The sequence below is a fragment of the Penaeus monodon genome, chromosome 22, assembly GCF_015228065.2.
Source record: "Penaeus monodon isolate SGIC_2016 chromosome 22, NSTDA_Pmon_1, whole genome shotgun sequence".
Taxonomy (NCBI): Eukaryota; Metazoa; Arthropoda; class Malacostraca; order Decapoda; family Penaeidae; genus Penaeus; species Penaeus monodon.
The window spans coordinates 16,244,299-16,244,526 of NC_051407.1; positions in this window are offsets into that span (position 1 = coordinate 16,244,299).

The following is a 228-nucleotide window of genomic DNA, read 5'->3' on the forward strand; positions in this document are numbered from 1 at the left end:
GAGGGATAAAGAGACAGACAGACAGAGAGCAACGGCCCCATCCCAACCCCAGCCTTGAATCAGCACCAATTCCCACGCACCCAATTATTCTCCTTCTCTCCTCCCAAACTCCCTTAAATGATCCTCACATTTCAAAATTCTTGGTGTGGTAAGCATAACCACTTGGAGTCTGCAGATTTATATCGTATTGTTTGAAAAGCTGTATTGGAATAAGTCAGCTAACCTGTT